The sequence below is a fragment of the Rattus rattus genome, chromosome X, assembly GCF_011064425.1.
Source record: "Rattus rattus isolate New Zealand chromosome X, Rrattus_CSIRO_v1, whole genome shotgun sequence".
NCBI lineage: Eukaryota > Metazoa > Chordata > Mammalia > Rodentia > Muridae > Rattus > Rattus rattus.
Genome location: NC_046172.1, coordinates 64589224 through 64613599, shown reverse-complemented (window position 1 = coordinate 64613599; position 24376 = coordinate 64589224).

Here is a 24376-nt window from a genome sequence, read left to right as displayed (position 1 = left end):
TGAGAATAGGACCCCCGTTGAAGGAATCAGAGAAAGAACTGGAAGAGCTTGAAGGGGCTCGAGACCCCATATGTACAACAATGCCAAGCAACCAGAGCTTCCAGGGACTAAGCCACTACCCAAAGACTATACATGGACTGACCCTGGGCTCTGACCTCATAGGTAGCAATGAATATCCTAGTAAGAGCACCAGTGGAAGAGGAAGCCCTGGGTCCTGCTAAGACTGAACCCCCAGTGAACTAGACAGTTGGGGGGAGGGCGGCAATAGGGGGAGGGTGGGGAGGGGAACACCCATAAGGAAGGGGAGGGGGGAGGGGGATGTTTGCCCGGAAACCGGGAAAGGGAATAACACTCGAAATGTATATAAGAAATATTCAAGTTAATAATAAAAAAAAAAGAAAAAAAAAGAAGTATTATAACATGATATCAGGTGCAGGCACAGCTTTCGGTTAGTGCTCGGCATTTGCTTTTGATGTCTTGAGGAAAGATCTTACTGTTGTAACCCAGACTAGCCTCAAACTAAAAATCTTCCTACTTCTATTTCCTGATGGTTTAGGAGTGTACTGCCACATCTGTCTCATGGCGTAGTTTTATTAAAGAGCTTTCTTTAGATAATAGACTTCAGGAAATTCATTTCATCATTTTTGATCTTTTCCACTTTGAGTCACATTGAAATATTCTTGGAAAACCACAGGATAAGCGATTCCTTTATTGCCCACTTTTAAATTCCTCTGATACAGCTTGTGTATTTATTATGACTTTGCATCATTTAAAAATTTTCAGAAGCAGCCATGAGCATTGTAGCTACAAGCAAAGAAATTAAACTATTGGAGTGAGCCTAGGAGCTTCCTGGGTGAACTCTTTGTGTCAAAACTAGAACAATATTTTGTAAAGAGAAAAGATTTTAAGGCAGTCAGCTTAATCATCTGTCATATTCTAAATATTAAAATCCTTCGAATATTTCCCTTTTTAAATACTCTTTATGGGGATTATTGAGAGGATAAATAAGAAATTACTATGTATTTTAAACATGGTAAATATGACATCTGCATTAATAGTTTCATTTGATTTCCCCCCTACTTGAATGAATAAAAATAGAGGATGAAGATATTTTCTGAAAGGTACCAACATGCAGAATGAAGGGTTTGCTTTGGGCTTCATTGGCAATCTTGTCTGTATTTCCTGTGTGATATTATATAAGTTAAATAAATGTTTTAGATTAAATATAAAAAAAGAATAGAATAGCAATATAAAAACAACACCCTTTAAATGAGTTACAATTTTGCTTTACCCCCAGAACTGTATGTATTTCTTCTCTTTCACACCTACATCCTCTCTTAAATAAATCTCATGAATAAAGCTAATTTGTTTTTTTACCACTCAAAAAAAATAATAATAACAATATACAGCAAACCAGTAGCCAATATCAAACTAAATGGAGAGAAACTTGAAGCAATCGTACTAAAATCAGGGACTAGACAAGGTTGCCCACTCTCTCCCTACTTATTCAATATAGTACTCGAAGTCCAAGGCAGAACAATCAGACAACAAAAGGAGATCAAGGGGATACAGATTGGAAAGGAAGAAGTCAAAATATCACTATTTGCAGATGATATGATAGTATAATAAGTGATCACAAAAGTTCCACCAGAGAACTACTAAGCCTGATAAACAATATCAGCAAAGTGGCTGGGTATAAAATTAACACAAACAAATCAGTTGACTTCCTCTACTCTAAGGATAAACAAGCTGAGAAATAAATTAGGGAAATGACACCCTTCATAATAGTCCCAAATAATATAAAATATCTCGGTGTAACTCTAACCAAACAAGTGAAAGATCTGTATGAGAAGAATTTCATGTCTCTGAGAAAAGAAATTGAAAAAATCTCAGAAGATGTAAAGACCTCCCATGCTCATGGATTAGCAGGATTAATATAGTAAAAATGGCCATTTTGCCAAAAACAATCTACAGATTCAATGTGAAATTGAATCAAAATTCAATCAAAATTCCAACTCAATTATTTATAGAGTTAGAAAGAGCAATTTGCAAATTCATTTGGAATAACAAAAAACACAGGATAGCGAAAACTATCCTCAATAAAAGAACTTCTGGGGGAAATCACCATCCCTGACCTCAAGCTGTATTACAGAGCAACAGTGATAAAACCTGTATGGTATTGGTAGAGAGACAGGCAGTTAGATCAGTGGAATAGAATTGAAGACCCAGAAATGAACCAACACAGCTATGCTAAATTTAACTTTGACAAAGGAGCTAAAACCATGCAGTGGAAGAAAAGATAGCATTTTCAACAAATGGTGCTGGTTCAACTGGAGATCAGCATGTAGAAGAATGGAAATCGATCCATTCTTATCACCATGTACAAAGCTTAAGTCCAAGTGGATCAAGGATCAAACTAGATATACTCAAACTAGTAGAAGAAAAAGTGGGAAGAATCTCGATAACATGTTTAGTGGGCAAAATTTCCTGAAGCTAACACCAAGGGCTTATGCTCTAAGATCACGAATAGACAAATGGGAGCTCATAAAACTGCAAAGCTTCTGCAAGGCAAAGGACACTGTCATTAGGACAAACAGCAACTAACAGATTGGGAAAAGATCTTTAACAATCCTACATCTGATAGAGGCCTAATATCCAAAATATACAAAGAACTCAAAAAGTTAGACCGCAGGGAGACAAATAACCCTATTAAAAAATGGGGTTCAGAGCTAAACAAAGAATTCACAGCTGAGGAATGCCGAATGGCTGAGAAACACCTAAAGAAATGTTCAACATCTTTAGTCATCAGGGAAATGCAAATCAAAACAACCCTGAGATTCCACCTCACACCAGTCAGAATGGCTAAGATCAAAAACTCAGGTGACAACAGATGCTAGTGAGGATGTGGAGAAAGAGGAACACTCCTCCATTGTTGGTGGGATTGCAGACTGGTACAACCACTGGAAATCAGTCTGGATGTCCCTCAGAAACTTGGACATTGTACTACCTGAGGACTCAGCTATACCTCCCCTGGGCATATAGCCAAAAGATGCTCCAACATACAACAAAGACATATGCTCCACTATGTTCTTATCAGTCTTATCTTTAATAGTTAGAAGCTGGAAAAATCCAAGATGCCCTTCAATAGAGGAACAGATACAGAAAATGAGGTACATCTACACAATGGAGTATTCAGTTATCAAAAATAATGACTTCATGTAATTCATAGGCAAATGGAATGAACTAGAAAATATCATCCTGAGTGAGGTAACTCAATCTCAGAAAAACACACATGGTATGCACTCATTGATAAATGAATATTAGCCCCAAAACTAGAATTACCCAAGATACAGTCCACAGACCACTTGAAGCTCAAGAAGAATGACTACCAAAGTGCGGATGCTTCACTCCTTCTTAAAAGGGGGAACAAATATATTCATAGGAGGGGATATGTGGCAAAGTTTGGAGCAGAGGCTGAAGGAAAGGCCATTCAGTGCCTGCTTCTAATGGGTATACAGTCCATATATATACAGCCACCAAAACCAGATAAGATTGATGATGCTAAGTAGTGCATGCTGACAGGAGCCAGATATAGCTGTCTCCTGAGAGGCACAGCCAGAGCATGTCTAATATAGAGTCTATACATAGACTGATCCACAGCTCCCTCTGCATATGTAGCAGAGGATGGTCTTTTTGGGCACCAATCGAAGGAGAAACCCTTGATCCTACCGATGTTGGACACCCCAGTGTAGGAGAATGTTGGGGAGTTGAGGAGGGGTGTGGTTGGGATGAGGAACACCCTTATAAATGAAGGTGAGGGGGATCGGAGGGCAACTGGGAAAGGGAATAACATTTGAAACATAGATAAAAAATCCAATAGAAAAAAAAGACCCAAAAACCTGAATTTTATAAAGAAAGAATGCAATATATTTGAACTTATATGCACATGGAAAGTGTTTCTGAGCAGGACCCTGTGGAAGTGTTAAAGTTTTGCTGAATGAAAAAGCTCCAATCTTCAGGGGACAAGGACTGGAGTAGGAGAATCAGACAGGGAAGGGGAGAGAAGAGAAAGCTAGAGAGGGAATACATAGGGCCAGCTAAAACTAAGGGCCATTTGAAGGGTTGTCTGGAACTAAATCAGTAGAAACGTCTTGAAATATATACATATGTGAAAGAACAGCCCTTTATTTTATTTTATTTTATTTTATTTTATTTTATTTTGTGTGCTCTGGTGTTTTGCCTGCATGTATATCTGCGTGAAGGTGTTGGATCTCCTGGAATTGGATTACAGACACTTGTGAGCTGCCAAATGGGTGCTGGGAATTGAACCTGAGTCCTCTGAGAGAGTGGCCAGTGCTCATAGCCACTGGGCCATCTCTCAGAATTACCAAATAAGATGGGAGACAAAGCCCCAACTAAACATTTCTCATTAACAAATAAAATCTCCAATACCAGGAATGTTTAAACTAATCCTGTTGTTGGCCAAAGGGGCACATCAAAAATGACCGGCCAATATGGGCCATTATCAGGTTATTGTTGTAGTTCACAATTCTATAAGTATATTACTTTGACAACTCACCTAACCTGTAGGCATATGGAGAAATGGACCTGGTTCTAAAGCCTTTACCTTACTGAATAGTGTTCGGCACATGAAGGTATCGTACATTATGAGAGATGTGAGAGGTAAATAACCACCCAGCTATGAACTTGAAATTTATAGTGATGACCCTCATTTTTTAAATATTTATTGATGCTTTACTTACATCAGCAAGCTTTTCCTTCCTGCTTCTGGACATAAGCTCCCTATCCCAATAGGATTCTTCCTATTCTTCTATAGGGTGTTCTCCTCCCATCCACCCCTCTTCCTGCCCCTAACATTCTCCTACACTGGGGTCCAACCTGGTGCAAGACCAAGGGCTCTTTTTCCATTGACGATAAACAAAGGCCATCCTCTGCACATATGCAGCTGGAGCCATCTGGTCAGATCTTAGGGTAGTGGTTTTAGTCCTGGAAGCTCTGTAGTTGGTTGGGCGTTGTTCTTATAGGGTTTGTAAAGTTCCTCAGCTCTTTCTATCCTTTTCTAATTCCTCCATTGGGGTCCCGTTCTCAGTTCAGTGGTTTACTATTAGCATTCACCTCTCTATTTGACATGATCTGGCTCTGCCTCTCAGGAGACATCTGTATCATCGGGCTCCTGTCAGATATGCTTGTGCTATAAACTTGTGGAGGTAACTTATTACTATTTGGTTGGAATTAAGGACCATTCCATGAGATGAATCCCATGTTAGCATTGCTGAGAACCTTAGACAAGATAGTGTATGGACCTCCCACTAAAGGAATGTAGCAATAAAATGATACTTAAAGATATTCTGCTATACTCTATAGAACAGTATCTTACTCAGGCATCATCAAAGAAGTGTCTTCTGGCAGTTGATGGGAACCAATGCAGAGACCCACAATTGAACAATATGTATAGAGTGAGAGACCGGTCAATACTCTGTCCTAAATGGGATATCATAAATGGATGTCAGGGACCTCTGTAGAACAAGAGACAGAAGAACTGGAAGAGCCAATGGTGATAGAAGACACCAAAGAAACAAGGCCAAGACACAACAGAACCGATACACATATGAAGTCATAGAGACTGTGGCAGCAGGCACAGGATTTCCACAGCTGCAAGCAAGATGGGTCCCAGGGCTGAGAGAGAAAGAAGACACAAGTTTCCATCCTAACCCCAGTGCATAAGCACTCATAAAGGAAAGGCTAATTTCCTCTATCAGTGTCTCACTGGTATACAAACCACAGGAAAGGGCAGGCCCCATGCCCAGCAGTAGAAAGTCAATACAGAACAAATACAGCGGTATTTTTGGAGGTATTTTTGTCTTACAAGGCTTTGTCTGGGCATTGGTGCTTTTTTCCTCTTTATTTTTCTTGTTTATGTTGTCTTATTCTGCCTTGCTTGTTTTTATTTATTTTATTATTACTATTATTATCTTTAGATGCTTGTTTGGGTTTTCATGAGAGAAAGAATGGGTGTGAATTTAGGTGGAAGGGAAAGTAGAAAGGGTCTGGGAAGAGTTAGGGGAAAGGAAATCACAATCATAATATATTATATGAAACATTCTATTTTCAATTAAAGCAAATAAAAACATTTTCTAATTTGGAGCTGAGGATATGGCTCATTGGTTAAGTGTTTGTGGCACAACCATGTGAATATGAATTCAGATATCCAACATAAAAAGTTCAGTGTGGTAAAACATATCTGTAATTTGAGCTCTGGAGAGGTAGAGATAGAGGATTCTGGGGATTTCTTCTGGCAGATAGCCTAATTGAGTCATTGTGTGCAAATTTTAATGAGAGGTCATGTTTCAAAAAAATATATGGCATGCAACCCCATAAAAACAACAATGCCAACCAACCAGAGCTCCCATGGACTAAACCATTACCCAAAGAGTACACATGGACAGACCCATGGCTCCAGCTGCACATGTAGCAGAGGATGGCCTTGTTGGGCACCAATAGGAGGAAAAGCCCTTGGTCCTGCCAAGGCTGTATCCCCCCCATTGAAGGGGACTGTCAGGGTGGGGAGTCAGGAAGGGGGGTGGTTGGGGAGGGAGAACACCCTTATAGAAGAAGGGGAGAGGGGATGGTATAGGGGGCTTATGAATGAGAAACTGGGAAAGGAAATAACATTTAAAATGTAAATAAAAATAAAAATAAGAAAAAAATATATATGCAATACAACAATAGAAGACATATGAAATTGGCATTTGCTCTATGTGGCCCTGATACCACCCTTAATACCCATACTGTGCCCGCACCACACACAAAAGAAAAAAAATCACAATCCCAAAGGGATATTAACGTAATTAATAATTTCATGTATGTAACAATTTTGAAAACAAATATAGACACATAAAGTATGTTAAGGGCTTATTTGGGAATATCAGGAAATATATTTGAACATCTTGGATGTGAGAATGGTTATGTAAAACTACACTTATGATAAATGTGCAAAGAATTGTAAGGCACATAGAACAACACATAATAACTGGTAAATTACAGTAACTTTTGGGTTATGTTAAATTTCTTGGGATCAGTACTGTACAAATGTGTAATATGTTAACATGGAAAGAGGCTGAGAAAAAGTGTACAAACTGATAAGTACAATTATTGTGAATCTATGATTTTTTAAAATTAAAATAATGTTTAAAAGCGAGATGATTTGATATTGGAGGTTTAGCTCAAAGAGAACGTGCTTGCCTAAGAAGGGCAAGGTCCTGGGTTCGGTACTCAGCTCTGGAAAAGTGAGATGATTTTTAAAGCACAAACTTATGTTATTTACTTGAATATATTGACAAGTGTAAAAGATAATAAGCTTGCTACATAGAGTTAATATAAGCTATAGATGACATATTTATAAGAGTTTTCTTAAGAAGGAGAAATATAAGAGAGAAAAAATGAAAGGCTCTTTTTAATAAACTGAACATAACAGGAATAATAAAGTGAAAATAAATGGAATTGTTTCTACCAAGGTTGAGGACAGCATGAATTTACTTCTGTTTTTTTTTTTTCCTACATAGGGTTTCTTCTGTGTAGCTTTGGCTGTCCTGGAACTCAATCTGTAGAATAAACTGGCTTTGAACTCAGAGATCCGCCTCCCTCTGCCCCCTAGTTGCTTGGATGAAAAGAAAAGTACTTTTTGATACAGCATTTCACTTAAAGTATTTCAATATTTACTTACATATGAAAAATATACTCGCCAAGACTGATAATCTGAATTCAAGGCCTGAAAATTTTCCTCTGACTTACACAGACATGTCATGTTGTAGTTTTCCAAAGCACTACATAAATCAATTTAAGTAAAATATAAAGGAATGAATATGAAGAGAAATGAAATGCCTAATTTCAATCAAATAGAAAAGTACACTTTGACAAGGTGACTCTGGGAAAGCATTCTGGATGTATTTGAAGGACAAAATTAACAGCAAAGAAATCTCAAGAATAACTTTAGTCTTGTTACTGATATGCGTATAGAAATTCCAGAACAAATAAATACATACATTGGTGCCTTATAAAATCTGTGCTCATAATTTAGATGGAGAGAGAGGTACCCAAGACATGAAGTGAAGAGAGGAAAGAACCAGCGTTGGTAGATTGCTCTCAAAATTTGCTTTAGGATTTCACTTACCTGAAAAAAAAAGTCTATGATTGTTGATATTTTAACAACAGTAGCTTCAAAGCACTGTTGCATTCTCAAGTGAATCAGAGCTTTGAGTGCTGAAGTAGGGAGAATAAACAGTAAGTTCAGAACACGATGTCCTCACAAGTAAGGAAATGTTCAAAACATGATGGACATATTACAAAAATGCAAAAAAAAAAAAAAGGCAAGCTTAAAGAAGTACATCTCTAGCCAAGTTGGAAAAAATGTCATAGAAAAAGATTAATATGGGCTTCTGCAAAATTTAAAGTATCTCATCACAAAACATGATTAACTATGTGAAAAGCAAAAAAAAAAAGAAAATTGCGACTGGGAGAAATAATTGCTCTCCCTTTCTTTTGTGCTTCCACTTCTCCATACAAAACATGCAAAAAACTCCAAAAACTTAAGCATGAGCATAGGAACAAGTTCCTGGAGATGCACTTTTACCAAAGAACGGATGTCCATGAGCAAAGAAGCACATGGTCATATCATTTGTGATCAGGGAGAAAACAGAGGAGCATGAAAGGCAACAACATACAAAAGGTCTGAAATGGCAAAACAGTTCACAGATTAGGAATGTTGAGAATGCAAGTGACCTTATGATTCTACTCTAAGATACATATCAAATAGAAGTGAGCATATGTGGCTATCAGACACTTTTACAAACATTATTAGGTTGGCTTCATTTATAGAAAACAAAATTTGAAAATAACCCAAATACATATCCACAGGGAAATGCATAGTCCGTTTTTAATATAATCTATGCAATGAATCAAATTAATGAACTATCAATCCAGATATAATAAGGATACATCTCAAAGGTACATTGAATGCAACATATGCCTGTCAATCATGGTCCAGCTTGTTACTCAGCTCTGCTTTATCCATACTTGCTCTATCCTCAGTAACTCGCCATATAAAATCAGTATGTCCAAATGATTGCCTAGCCATTTCTATTTCCTATCTTTTTCACCTTAACTCCTGAAAGGAGCACCTCAGGACCATCAAATCCTTGCAGAATCAACCAAGCCTGCCAATCCACTTTTCAGTGATCAATATTTTTAGTTCTTTGATTTGTTATTTTTCTAAATATTTAATATTTGTGATACCTATAATAATGTGAGTTTAATGCTACTTTCTTTATTGAATTATTTATTGTTAATGTTCAAAATTTACTGTATCTAGCTGGTGTGTGACTATCTCTTCAAGAGATTGTTCCTTGTTTAATTAAATCTTAAGTTCCTTAATGGCATGGATTTTGTCTCATATTTTTGTATAGCTACCTTGTATATTTATCTAATTTAAATCCTTGGTATATTTATCTAAGAAAATATAAGTAACCAATAAATTGTCATTCCCTATAAATTGCTGTTTCCTAAAACAAACATATTGAACTATAGGGTACATATTGTTCGATTTTATTATTTGAAGTTCAAAAGCAGGCCAACCATATCTATGTTTATGGATGGCACAACATTTTTATGGAAGATTGACAGGAACCTGAAGTAATGACATCTGAGATTACTAAAACTTCCTATAGATCAGTGTGATGAATTCTGGGTAAAGATTCATTGACTCAGATAAAATAATGCAAAAATATCAGTGGAAAATGTGAACATTAACAATATATAATTGAATAAAGAAAGTGGCATAACACTCAAATTATCATAAGTCTCATAAAAATAAAATATTTAGAAATATAATTAATCAAAGAAAAACACAGAACACTGAAAACTATAAAATACTGTTGAAAATACTAGCACAAATTAATAAAGGCAGGCTGCACTCATGGATTTGGTGGCATATATTGTTAAGATACCACCAATACCCAAAGCAATCTACAACTTCAATAAACTCTCTATCAAAATCCCAACAGGATTTTTGCATAAAAAATTTTCCTAAAAGTTTTAACCAATCACACAGAAAAGAGTATCCCAGAAGACAACAGGACTTGAAACTAATATACCTCATAAGGAATTAATAGCCACAATATAAAAATAACTACCTCAATTTGGTAAAGATAACACCAAACAATCTGCTTTACAAATGTGCAAAGGAATTGAATAGACATTTGTACAAATAACTACTGAGCATATGAAAAGATGGTCACAATTACTAGTCATTAAGCCAAATCAGAACTATATATCTACTTATTTAATCCAAACCAAAAAAAAGTAGAGACTGATCCATCTTGGGACCCATGCCATGAGAGAGGCAACACCCCTGACACTGTTAATGATATTCTACAATACTTGCTGACAGGAGTTTAGTGTAACTGTTAATCAGAGCAGTTTTACCAAGCAACTGATGGAAACAGATACAGAGACTCACAGCCAAACATTAGGCAGAGCTTGAGGAATCCTGCAGAAGTGTAGGATGAAGGATTGTAGGATCAAAAGGGGCCGAGGATACCACAAGAAAACCCACATTATCAACCTACCTGAGAATGAACCACCAACCAAAGAGCATGCTTGGGACTCATCTACATCATCAACTGTACATAACAGTTATACAGATTTGTCATCATATAGGACTCCTATGAAGCGCTGTCTTTGACTTTGCTTGCCACCTATGGAATTCTTTCTTCCTACTGGGCTGCCTCATTTAGCCTCAATAAGAGAAGATGCTCCTAGTCTTACTGCAACTTGACATGTCAAGGCTGGTTTATATCGATGGGAGGCTGCCCCTTTTCTGAAGAGAAAGAGAGGAGAAGGGGATGGGGGAGTGGAGTGTGGGACTAGGAGGAGAGGAAGAAGAGTTAGCTAGGGTTTGGATGTAAATTTATTTAATTAATTTAAAAAGTAGAGAATAGGATTCTCATGAGGATGTGTAGAAACTGAAATGTGTTTTTAATTTCTGTACCAATGTTCATAGCACTATTTCTCACAATAGCCAAAAAAAGATGTTTTTAATGTGTTCATTAGATGAATGGATAATGTTTATGGTATATCTATAGAATGGAACAAGTTATTTGCCCATAAAAAAGGATGGATATCTAACATATACCGTCCACTTTAGATGAAGACATTTTGCTAAATTAAATAAATTAATCACAAAACTGTGTGTAATATGATTCAATAGAGACACATGGAGTTATCAAAAGTATAGAATATCAAATGGTAGTGTCCAGAGGAGATAGAGATGGACATAGTATTGCTTAAGCTGTGTTTCTGTCAGAAATGTATTATGTGAATTCTATCATGAGAAAACAGTAAGATAATTTCAAACTAAAAAAAATCGTATAAAACAAATCTGGATAATTAAAATGGTGTTATAAAATAAAATTCAAATATACTTAACTTGAGCAAAAGATGTTTATTAATTATAGGTCAATAAAGCTATAAAAATTAAAAATGAAGTAAAGCAAGCAGCTATGAAACTTAAAATATTAAAGAAGGACATGAAAAATGTAATGTATGGCCTCCATTTATCCAGGGAGATCAGAAAAATACTCTAATGGACATCTGTAGATCTTTTAGAGAAATTTTAATGTAGAATGTGTATCCGATGTATACAATGTTAAGTTCCTTTAACTTGCTAAAAAATTAGTAGTATCCTATTTACTATTGACTATCCAATTGTTCAGAAAAAGCATTAACAAATAAACAAATACATAATAAACGTAGGTAAAAATCTAATCATGCAGTGATATTAACAATTGGTGAATGTGTATAAAAGATAAATACATGTTCATTGTATTTGTTTTACAGTTATCTCTGGGTTTTGAAGTTTTAAAAACTGCATTAAATATCTTCTTTTAAAATATCCACTCTCTCCTTGAAGGCATCTTATATACCAAGGCTGGAATTGTTTTATCTAAAAGAAGAAAAGGATGCTTAGATAGATAAACAGCTTGGAGTGAGATGTTTTAAATCCAAGTCCAGGTTCAGTCATTAAACCTGGGTTTGTCATAGGTCAAATAGGGCGTGATAATACTTCCTTGCCACATCTACCTTATAGGGTTGCTATGAGGATTAAATTGGATAACAGATGGAAAAGTTCACTGAAAAGAGAGAAGTACTATTCAAATTCAAAACATACATTATTATTGTCATGTTAAAATACTATTGCTATGGTTGTTTCAAAACCCACTGCAAGAAACTGATGACTACTGATACACATTATGCTCAGTGGTATTTTCCTCTTTGCTTTTCAAATCCCTATATCTTATGGCATGGATATTCCCTGAAATGACTGATAGCCACTGCAGGCTATGATTAGCACTAAATGAGACCACTGGCGTCCAAAAGGATTCTACCACATGTCTGTTTTCTGGCCAGCAGCTCTGAATATTTTCCATCTGAGTCAGTGGTAGGAGCTGTAGTTAAATCAAATGTAACCAGAGATAGTGGTAGGGAAAAGGGAGGTTGGTGGAAGGAAAGAGGAAGGGAAGTAGTAGGGTCATAAACTACATGATACAGGTTAAGGAAGATAAGGACTAATATTGCCAAATACAGAAAATACTATATACCAATTTTCCACGAAGTTAGTGATAAGAAAACTTCTCAAAGTTCAATGCCTCATTCATAGTCTTTGTTAATACACAAGATAATTTTGTTTCAATAATCATGGCATGAAATTGGGCTCATTTTTATATTTACAACTGATTATATCAATTAGGGCACATAAATGTCATAATAGATCATCTTAAGATGATTTCAGGTTAAGAAAACTAAATAAACAAGATCCTCAAAGTATTTCAGAAATGTATATGCAAGTTCATGGCATGTTCTGCTTTTCCTATAATTTGAGAACAAAGAAGTGTCCCTAACTCAGGGAGCTACTTTGGTTATTATATTTATTCATAGATACTTTGACTTGCTTGGGAATATAAATAGTAGAGACCTAGAAACCTAGTTCCATTACAGCAAATAATCTTATAAGTAGTAAAAAGCAAATTAATGTTATTGTTTCTGTATTCATTGACTTACTTGTGTGTTCAATTCTTAAAATTGCCTCCTTACTGGTGGTTAGATTCTGTTTGTTAAGTTCTCATTAGCAAAACAATGACAGAGAGAAAGAGAGAGAGAGAGAGAGAGAGAGAGAGAGAGAGAAATGATGCCTTTCCTTCATAATGTTCTTAACTTGATAACTTTGAAAATAGACTTAATAGTTCTCATCCAATATTAATAAAATATTCAAAGCCATAATTGTATTTAACAATTAAGACTATACATGTAAACATGTATTATTATATAATTTATATATATTATATAATTTATATTGAATAATTATATATATTGAAATTGCCCTGTGTGAAATACATGTATCTGATCCATAAAGCACTACAGCAGACAAAAAGGAAGAGAACACAGGCACAATCTAATTTGTTTTTCAATTATGACTAAGTCAACTGCCCAGATGTCAAATAGCCCTCTTAGAATTGCTCTGTAGCCAACTTGTAAAGCTCAAAAGAAAGTTTAGAGCCTGGCAGAGAACAACTGCCAAAATGCCAGAGTCCCTTTTTCCTGGCAGCACTGACTGAGCCCATAATAGCAAAGAGGGACTACAGTCCTGTCAATAACCACCAACATGGGAACAAGAGCTGTACAGTACTTGTCTAGGCATGATGGAACGCTTGCTATTTCTAAATGCTCTGCTTTGTCCACGATTAAATATTTGACTTGAGATTTAATCTTTAAATGTGAAAATACAATCAAGGCAGAGTGAGCTGGGGGAAACACTGAAGAAGGCTGTTATTTAACAATTTTTTCCAAGTGGCCAAAAATCTTTTGAAGAGTTTGTTCTTTCTAAGAGAGTGCTTGGGCTTGGTTTCTCCCAGAAGAGGACTGTACAATTAAGACATGTATTTTATTAAAAAGCAATACACAAAGTTTTAATTGGAGACTACACAGATCATATATGATGAAATTCAAGGTTGTATGTCTCTAGTATGTAGAGAACTATTAAGCATTTTACACAAAGCTGACAGAAAAATTAACTGAAACGAAGAACAATTATACTAAGACGCTAAACCCTGACACTGTTGCTGAGGCCAAGAAGTGCTTGCTGACAGGTGCCTGGTATAGCTGTCCTCTGAGAGACATGGCCAGCACCTGATGAATACTCATAGCCAACCACCAGAGTGAGCCTCAGGACCACAATGAGTTAGTGGAAGAACTGAAGGAGCTGAAATGGATTGCAACCCCACAGGAAGAACAACAATATCAACTAACCATATCCCCATAGCTTCCAGGGACTAAACCAGTCAGTCAAAAGCTTATACATGCATGGGTCTGTGACTCCAGCTACATATGTAGCAAAGGATTGCGTTATCTGGCATCAGTGAGAGGGGAGGTCCTTGGTCTTGTGGAGCCTTGAGCCACAGCATAGGGGGATGTTAGAGTGGTGAGGCAGGAGTTCGAGGGTGGGTGGGTGGAGGAGCACCCTCTTAGGAGGTAAAGTGGAGGGGGATAGGATGGGGGTTTGGGGAGGAAATTGGGAAGGGGACAACATTTGAAAATGTAAATAAATAAAATAACAAAAAATCTGAAGTGAGCAAATAAAATACACAATGCATTTAGTACAAAAATAGAAAGAAAAAAAAAAGAAATGGTAAAGTGGGAATAGTGTTTACATTAGAACCATAGCAGTTCATAGAGCTGATGTTGTACCTATTTTAATTATGTGAATACAATCTGTACAAATTGTATGATTATTGCCTGGCTTATTCTGCAACTTTCTTTTATAACTCTTTAATGGTCTAATAAATATGTATTGCCTTTCATGAGAAGAAGGAAGTCAGTAATTTCTACCCATACAGAAAGAAGATGCACAAAGAAGTGGATTAAATCAGTAGTTACCTCCATGAGTTTATACTCAGTGAGAAGAATTTAATTTTCCTCATTCTTTTCTTTCCTGCTAGCCAGAAGAGGCATGGGAAGAGAGAAGAACAACACATTTCTGTTTTCTTTCTTGTGTGCTCCAGAGTATGAACTGAAGGAACTGAAAGAAACTGTACCAATCAATTCACCACGCAATCTACAAAGGTGAACTGATAATAAATTCCTATATTTGTACTGATTAATGTGGGGAGTGAAAGAAACCAACATCTTGGACCTCATGGAGCCAAAACTCTTAAATTAACTAAGTCACATTTTCAGTGACACAAGTGATTAGAAAAGAAAATATCTTTAGTTTTCAGGCATGCATGCTGAATCGCTTAAGAACAACATCATGATATTTGTAATTATGGTAAAACAAAATTTGGAAAGATTTTTTTTTTTACTTTTAGTTACTTTTTCATAGGTTAAGTTAGGCTGGTTTTATATTTTATCAGCTGTTTGGTTGATTAGCACATATCTTTTTAATAAAGAGGATAAACGATTTAAAGTCAAAACAGTTAAAATAACAATGGAAACAAACAAACAAATGAAATAAATAAAAAAATAAGATTTACAACATGCAACTGATAAATTCTAATGTGCTCACAACCAGGCCCCAAATTGTACCAAATAACAAATCTTGAAATGATTATAGGTAATATTTAATGAGTAATTATTCTTTCTGTCGCTGTAGTTCTGGGCATGTATATTTTATGGGGTTTACAGAGCAAATAATGAATAATATCCTCAAGGAAAAATTTTTACTGTAAACACAGTGGCAGATTTCACCAGACTTGTCATTATGATTTATAATTATCATGTCTAGTATTTCCTACAAATGAGTTCTTAGGTACTTGAAAATGATGTGTTATAAGTAGCCAAAACACACCTCCCTCCATCTGCTAACACTGTTACACTGCCAAGAAAAAGTGTACCATCTTCTCTCAGCAATGTCTGAGTCATCACAAATTCTGATTTGCTGTAACCTGAATATTTGACATGTTCGAAGTGGCAATGCACAATCAAACTTAATTTATGCTTATTTAAGATGGAATCATGTATGGCAGACTTACAAGATTGTGACAGATTAAATGATAAAGTCAAATGGTGAGAAATTAACAATGAGTAGCTTGACTGAATATTAAATCCCACTATGCTAATAGACTGATAATTTGGTCTTGAACAAATCAAGCAAACCCCAACCTTTAGCCTACTTCTCCTTTCCTTTATGTGTCCTGTAACTAGCACCTTTAAATTCAGAACATCTACCTAGACAATATTTTATTAGCACTTACAATAAAATGATATGGGGAATGCAGGACTTTTCTTCAAATCTAGAATTATATGATTAGGTAATATTAAAAATTGAAATAAGCTGTCATAAAATTACAACATTACTGCATCTCAAGAATCTAAGTTTTCTCACTTCAGAATGTAACAAGTTCTGAGTAGGAGGCAGGGGAAACAGGTGGCCTATTACTGGATCCATTAAACAAGAGATTCATGCATTACATATCCATCTTGAGGCAATTAGGCAGATCATTTTTTTCTTTTATAGCTTCATTCAGAACACTTGGCAATAAAGCAATTATCATGTATCCTAACATTTATCTAATATCAAAAGCAATGGCATCTTTATGCATTAGAAATAAAGTGGATCCCCATCATCTATTCCCACAAAAATAAGCATATTTAAGACAAATTAACTATTCTGAGGGATAAATATAAGAAGAGATACATTTCAATGACAAGCAGGATAGTTGAGGAAATTTGCTGATTTTATATGGATGAAAAGTGTTATCCACCAGGTATTTCATCATTGAAAAATCAAACATGCTTGCTAATGTGGACTGAGCATGCTTTGTGTAAAATGTACTTTAAGCACCATTTTCTCAAAATTTACACTTCTATATTTATAATATATTTTTTAATTTATAGATTTGAACATTGAAGCTCAAAGAAGGTACCAAATTTCACCTAATGTAGTGTCACTCTGAAGTCCAGGTACAAATGAACCAGTCCAAGTTTCACTAGAACAATGCTAAAGTATTTGTGGATCCTAGTGCTTTAAATCAAATTAAAAGTGGCAAGCATGGATGGAATGATGCTTAAAAATCATAGTCTAGTTGGATAACTACATTTGATCAAAGGTCAAACTTAAGGTATTGAAGAAAGGAGTGCACTGTAGAAAAATCAGGTTCTAAAACTGAGGAAGTTCATATCAAGCAAACGATTCAGTTTGAAGCAGAATTTAGCAGGTACCAAATTAAGACAGTAATTGGTATGTGAAAAATACATTTTAAAAACTAAGACCCTCTGGGGAAATTATATTCTAAATAGGAAACTAATTATTTGCAGAGTTTTGAAAGTCTATGCTGCCTAGGACCCCGTGGTTGAATGAAATAAGTCATTCTTTTTTATTTCATGTTTATATTAGAAATACCTAGTATACTTCTAAAAACATTCAGATATTTCACCCACAGTCTACATCTATTATATCAGGACTTATGGGTATCAGAATAAGGCATCAAACAAAATATAGTTTCTATAGCTTTGGTTGTTTTCAGCCTTGCAATTACTGGCTTACACAAACACTACTCAGTTCAAAAGTTTTTTCCCAAATATTTTGTTTCATGTGGAGATAGAAATCAAGGCCCTATTCATATTACAAAACACCAGTATCCAGATGACTGTGCTTTTGTCTCCCACAAATACTGTGCAAATATTGTTAACTAAGGCATCAATACTTTTCAGTGATCTCTATCTGTTTACTGCACTAGAAGCTGGATGATATAGTTAGAACTTTTTATCTTTTTATAAAAAGACATTAAAAATATCACAAAGGATATGATGGCTTTGAACCTGTAAGGTATGTGATTACAAACACAGTAAGGCACATTATAAGCATATCATTATATTTCTAAATAACAGTTAATCCTATAGGGCGCCACACTTGATTGATGCAAGGTCTTGAATACACAGAATACATATTATGTAGGTAATTAATCTTGATGAAAAAACAAAATTGGATTTTGTAGAGATAGGCTGGCTCCTCAGGTAGTACTTAGTTCAAATTTGTGAGGAACCACCAGACTGAATTCCAGAGTGGTTGTACTAGTTTGCAATCCCACCAGCAATGGAGGAGTGTTCCTCTTTCTCCACATCCTCACCAGCATCTGTTGTCACCTGAGTTTTTTATCTTAGCCATTCTAACTGGTGTGAGGTGGAATCTCAGGGCTGTTTTGATTTTCATTTCCATGATGACTAAGGATGTTGAACATTTCTTTAGGTGCTTCTCGGCCTTTCAATATTCCTCAGTTGATAATTCTCTGTTTAGCTGTGTAGCTGATTGTTTAGAAGGGTTATTTGATTCTCTGGAGTCTAACTTCTTAAGTTCTTTGTATATATTGGATATTAGCCCTCCATTGAATGTAGGCCTGATAAAGATCTTTTTCCAATCTGCTGGTTGTCATTTTGTCCTAGCAGCAGTGTCCTTTGCCTTACAGAAGCTTTGCAGTTTTATGAGGTCCCATTTGTCAATTCTTGATCTTAGAGCATAAGCCATTGATGTTTTGTTCAGGAAATTTTCCCCAGTGCCCATGTTATTGAGCCTCTTCTCAACTTTTTCTTCTATTAGGTTGAGTGTGTCTGGTTTTATGTGGAGGTCCAAGATCCATATGGACTTGTTCTTTGTACAAGATGATAGGAATGTGTTGATTTTCACTGTTCTATGTGCTGACCTCAAGTTGAACCAGCATCATTTGTTAAAAATGCCTTTTTCCCCCATTGTATGAGCTTAGCTCCTTTGTCAAAGATCAAGTGATCACAGGTGTGTAGGTTCATTTCTACGTCTTCAGTTCTAATCCACTAATCTACCTACCTGTCTCTGTACAAATACCATACAGTTTTTTTTATCACTATTAATCTGTAATACAGCTGAATATTAAGGATGGTGATTCCCCCAGAAGTTCTTTATTGTTGAGGATAGTTTTCCCTATCCTGGGTTTTTTGTTATTCCAAATGAATTTGCAAATTGCTCTTTCTAACTATATTAAGAAGTGAGTTGGGATTTTGGTGGGGATTGCAATGAATCTGTAGCTTGCTTTCAGAAAGATGGCCATTTTTACTATATTAATCCTGCCAATCCAAGAGTATGGGAAATGTTTCCATATTCTGACATTTTCTTCAATTTCTTTCTTCAGAGACATGAAGTTCTTGTCATACAGATCTTTCACCTGCTTTGTTAGAGTCACACCAAGTTATTATATATTATTTGTGACTATTATGAAAGGTGTCATTTCCCTAATTTCTTTCTCTGCTTAACCTTTGAGTAGATGGAGCGTACTGATTTTTTGAGTTAATTTTATATCCAGTCACTTTGCTAAATTGTTTATCAGCTCTAGGTGTTCTCTGGTGGAATTTATGGGGTCACTAAAGTATAGAATCATATCATCTGCAAATAGTGATATTTTGACTTCTACCTTTCCAATTTGTATCTGTTGACCTTTCTATATGTGTGTGTGCGCGCGCGCGTGTGTGCGCGTGTGTGCGTGTGTGCGTGTGTGTGTGTGTGTGTGTGTGTGTGTGCAATTGCTTTGGCTAGGATTTCAAGTATCATATTGAATAAGCAGGGAGAGAGTGGGCAGCCTTGTCTACGTCCCTGAATTTAGTGTAATTACTTCAATTTGTCTCCATTTAAGCGATGTTTGGCTACTGATTTTGTTGTATATTGATTTTTATGTTTGGTATGGACCTTAAGATTCATGATCATTCCAAGACTTTTATCATGAAAGGTGTGAATTTTGTCAAATGCTTTCTCAGCATCTAATGAGGAGATGACTATGTGGTTTCTTTATTTGAGGCTTTTTATATAGTGGATTATATTGATGGATTTCCATATATTGAACCATCCCTGCATCCCTGGGATGAAGCCTACTTGATCATGATAGATGATAGTTTGGATTTGGTTTGCAAGAATTTTATTACTTTGCCATCAATATTCATAAGCAAATTGGTCTGAAGTTCTCTTTCTTTGTTGTATCTTTGTGTTTTTGAGGTATAAGTGTAATTGTGGCTTCATAGAAGTAATTAGGTAGTATTCCTTCTGTTTCTATTTTGTAGAATAGTTTGGAGAATATTGGTATTAAGTCTTCTATGGAGGTATGATAGAATTTTGCACTAAACCCATCTGTTCCAGCGCTTTTTTTTTGATTGGGAGACTTTTAATGACTACTTCTATTTCTTTAGGAGTGATGGAACTTTTTAAATGATTTATCTGATCCTGATTTAACTTGGTAACTAATAACTGTCTAGAAAAGTTTCCATTTTATCTAGATTTTCCAGTTTTGTTTAATACAGACTTTTGTAGTAGGATCTAATACTTTTTTGGATTTACCCAGTTTCTCTTGTTATGTCTCCCTTTTCATTTTTGATTTTATTGATTTGGATACTCTCTCTGTACTCTCTGGTCAGTCTGGTTAAGGGTTTATCTATCTTGTTGATTTTCTCAAAGAACCGGATCCTGGTTTTGTTGATTCTTTTTATAGTTATTTTTGTTTCTACTTGACTGATTTCAGCCCCAAGTTTGATTATTTCCTGCCCTCTACTCCCCTGGGTATATTTGCTTCTTCTTGTTCTAGAGATTTCAAGTGTGCTGTCAAGCTGCTAGTGTATGCTCTCTTCTGTTTCTTTTTGGAGGCACTCAGAGCTATGAGTTTTCCTCTTAGTACAGCTTTCATTGTGTCCCATAAGTTTGAGTATGTCGTGCCTTCATTATCATTAAATTTGAAAAAGTCTTTAATTTATTTTTTTATTTCTTTCTTGACCAAGCTACCATTGAGTAGAGCATTGTTAAGCTTCCATGTATATATGGACTTTCTGTCCTTTTTTGTTATTCAAGTCCAGCCTTAGTATGTGTGATCTGATAGGATGCATGGGGTTACTTCTATCATCTTGTATCTCTTGAGGCCTGTTTTGTGACCAATTCTATGGCTCATTTTGAGAAGGTACCAGGAAGAACTGAGATGTTATATTCTTTTGTTTTAGGATGAAATGTTCATATGACAAGGACAAATGCTCCACTATGTTCATAGCAGCCTTATTCATAATAGCCAGAAGCTGGAAAGAACCTTCAACAGAGGAATGGATACAGAAAATATGGTACATTTACACAATGGAATACTACTCAGCTATCAAAAACAATAATTGCATGAAATTTTTAGGTAAATGGATGGAACTTGAAAATATCATCCTGAGTGATGTAATCTAGTCACAAAAGAACACACATGTTTTGTATTCACTGATAAGTGGATATTAGCCCCAAAACTGGGAATACCCAAGATACAACTCACAAACCATATGAATGTCAAGAAGAAGGAAGACCAAAATGTGGATACTTTAGTCATTCTTAGAAGGGGGAACAAAAATACTCATAGGAGGAATTATAGAGGCAATGTTTGGAGCAGAGTCTGAAAACCATCCAGAGACTGCCCACTTGTAGTTGCATCCCATATACAGCCACCAAACCCAGACAATATTGCAGATGCCATGAAGTGTATGCAGACAGGAGCCTGATATTGCTGTGCACTGAGAGACTCTGCCAGAGTCTTACAAATACAGAGGTAGATGCTGGCAGCCAACCACTGTACTGAGAACAGGATCCCCAATGGAGGAATTAGAGAAAGGACTGAAATAGCTGAAGTCATTTCTAACACCATAAGAAGAACACAATATCAACCAACCAGAGCCCCCACAGCTCTTAGGAACTAAACCACTACCTTAAGAGAACACAGTGATTAACCTATGGCTCCACCTGCAAATGTAGCATAGGATAGCCTTGTAAGGCATCAATGGGAGGAGAGGCCCTTGGTCATGTCACGTCTTCATGCCCCAGTGTAGTGGTATGTCAGAGTGGGGAAGTGGGAGGGAGGGAGGGAGTGGGTGAGGGAGCACTCTCATCGAAGCAGGCAGGGGTGGGTATTATAGGGTGTTTCTCAAGGGAAAACCTGGAAATGGGATAACATTTAAATTGTAAATCAAAAATGTAATTTAAAAAAGGATAATTTCTAGTACATCCACAAAACTGATCATTATACTGATTCGGGCATATTTTATGTCAAATTGTGTCTTTCAAACCACTCAATGTTAGATAATAAAAACTGCATAATAAAACCTACAGCAAGCTTGTCATGGCTACAGAATGAAGTTCCAAATATTGAAGTCCATAGTTTAGATTTTAATTCAAATTCCTGGTTGTACAACATTTACCCAAAATACTGCTTTAGTATATATTATCAAAGTATGATGTTAAGGCTTTCTGATAACAAAGTTACAGAATGTTTAAGAAGATCCATTGAAATACATGGAATTCATGATCCTAGTAAATTCTAGAAAATATTATAAATAAAATGCTACTTGATGAAATGTCCTCAAACCATGTGTGGCTCCTGTGATCTATGAGCAGCACTTGCACTACACAGGGACTCTTCTGTTACCTCAGTCATGCCACTCATTTATAGCATCAACCTCTCTGATGTGCATCTAAATGTCAAGTGACCAACTGTCTTCTTCCCTCTGTAGTGTTTGGTATAATACAACTTCAGTGAGACATTAATAAGAAATTAAACCTCAATAAAAGTTAGTCTGTTAGCTGTTTATGTCATGTGAGCTTGTGACATATATTATGAAGCTGAAAAACTTCAGGTGCTCCAAATCTGGATTGTCTTTCTCAGAATTAGTCACAAGAAAGCTACCTTATTTAACACAGAACAGATGTAATAAAATAGAGAAATGTTTCCTCCGGTGAAGTTTCTTCACAACTCTGTATATATCTGAGTGGAATGGAAAAAGAAATGTTTCATAGGCTGTTATTTCAGTAATAAAATGTTTGATACCTTTTAAATCCTTCACTATATTATGATATAAATTTAATAAGAATAATTTATAAGTTGGGGACAATTTTGTCTATAACTGAAAAAACACAATATTATTTCTTTTCTCATTCATAAATTAGGGTTATTATAACTATTATGATTATTATTTTTATTATTATTAATTACATACTTGCATGTATACATGCATATCCTTGCAAGTATGTGTGTGATGAGTGTGTGCATGACACAGTGCACATGTGGAGGTCAAAGGACAACTTTCGTAGAGTCTGTTCTCTCCTTTGGTTGTAAGTTTCAGGGATTACACTCAGGGATATCAGGCTTTTGAGGCAAATGCCTTTACCTACTGACCCATCTCACGGGTTCACATTGTTCCCTCACCTTCACAAACTAAGTGACTATTATAAGTACTAATCAACATGCCATGTGAAATAATTTCCATAAGTATTAAAGCATAGCTTTGAAAAGCAGTATTTGATATGTTGTGTGTATGCATATGAGTGTGTCTCAGATACAAATGGTCACTACAACTCACTAACACATGAGTTAGCAATATAGGAATAAATGAAGCCTATTGTATTTCTTTATTAGTGAGAGGGTAAATAGAATGATCTATTGCACACATATAATGAAGTTTTATTTTATTTGTAGGTGTGCAATTGGTTGTAGTGCATGCGATATGAGTGCAGATATCTACAGAGGAGAGGTTTTCAATATGTAGAGATGGAGTTACTTGGAGGCCCTGTAGCAGGAGTTACAGAGGTTTGGGAGTTGTTCATCATGTGCACTGGGAACTAAACTCTGGTTCTTTGTAAGAGCACTAAGTACTCTTAACTGCATAGCCATCACTCCAGCCCAGTACACTTAATTCTTTTACACTTCTGTGTCTCCAACTTAAAACTTCACATCTGTAGCACTTCTCAGGACCAGCAATCACTCTTCTGTATCATATCAAAAAAGGACCCCAGTGAGGCCTACCTAGTCAGCCATAATAACAATTGCTACAATAAGAAAAAAATGCATGATGCCTTCTATTTAGTGTTGCCAAGAAATTTACAATTAACCAAATTTTGGTGGTTGTTTAGTTTAAGTGTCTCACAGTGTTGTTCAGGATAGCTTCAAATCTATGCTCCTACCACAGATATTAGTTATAGTTATGGCAATGTGCGATCATTCCCAACTATAGCTGGTCAACATCCGGATAAGTTCTAAACGACAATGTATTTTTGTAAATATAAAACATAATGCCTACTGCTAAAGTTTAAATAATCTGCCAGGATTCATATGTCAGAATGTCGGTTCACTTCTTAGTGTTTCCATTGCTGTGAAGAGACACAATGACCAAGGCGACTCTTATAAAGGACATGGGGATGGCTTACAATTTCAAAGATTCCATTTATTATGGTAGGAAGCATGACAGTGTCCAGACAGACACAGTGTTGAAGAAAGAGCTGGGATTT